This window comes from Muntiacus reevesi, chromosome 1 (genome assembly GCF_963930625.1).
Source record: "Muntiacus reevesi chromosome 1, mMunRee1.1, whole genome shotgun sequence".
NCBI classification, from domain to species: Eukaryota; Metazoa; Chordata; class Mammalia; order Artiodactyla; family Cervidae; genus Muntiacus; species Muntiacus reevesi.
In genome coordinates, this window is record NC_089249.1 from 95072877 (window position 1) to 95074055 (window position 1179).

Here is a 1179-nt window from a genome sequence, read left to right on the forward strand (position 1 = left end):
GACATAATGAAGGACAGGGAAGCCTGGCTTGCTGAAGTCCATGGGGAGCAACTGAACAACAACTCACAAAGAAGAAAGGGCAGAAACCTCCCCCCTTCCCTTGCCAGAAAGTGGAACGCTGCCCAGGAAAGTTGCTCTTGGAGCTGTGGAAGGAACTGTAGGTGCCCCACATGAGAGCTTCCCTCATGCAAAGCAAGAAGCCCCCTCTAGGAGACACGGGAAACACTCTCCGGCTGCCCGGCCCCAGGTGAATGCCTTTTCTTTGCTCAGGGCACTTTCAGAACAGATAGAAAAGGCAGGCGTTTCCTTTTCAGCCTCCTTTGCAACTAAAGCCAGGCGTGTGATCCAGGCTGCATCGCTTAAGCCTACCCACATGAGACTTCAATTCAGATGCTCTGGGAAAATTCTACCCTGCTAGCAAGGGCAGCAGCAGAGGGGTCTGGCTTCAGGGGCATAGTGGTTACAGAATTAGGTTCATGCCACAGTAACGGCCTTGGTGACACAACTATTGTGTGTTGCTGTAACACCAGTGGCAGGGCTGGCATGGTGGGATTATAGCTTCATCACTAGAAGTTTAGACTGAGCGCTCCAGCCCACCTAACAATTGGGTAACCATGAACTACTCAGTGTCACTTCACTTATTTTTTTAAAAGCTCTGAGTTTCAAAATGGATTAAAGATCTAAATGTTAAGACCAGAAACTATAAAACTCCTAGAGGAGAACATAGGCAAAACACTCTCCGACATAAATCTCAGCAGGGTCCTATATGACCCACCTCCCAGAATATTGGAAATAAAAGCAAAACTAAACAAATGGGACCTAATGAAACTTAAAAGCTTCTGCACTACAAAGGAAACTATAAGTAAGGTGAAAAGACAGCCCTCAGATTGGGAGAAAATAATAGCAAATGAAGAAACAGACAAAGGATTAATCTCAAAAATATACAAGCAACTCCTGAAGCTCAATTCCAGAAAAATAAATGACCCAATCAAAAAATGGGCCAAAGAACTAAACAGACATTTCTCCAAAGAAGACATACAGATGGCTAACAAACACATGAAAAGATGCTCAACATCACTCATTATTAGAGAAATGCAAATCAAAACCACAATGAGGTACCATTACACGCCGGTCAGGATGGCTGCTATCCAAAAGTCTACAAGCAATAAATGCTGGAGA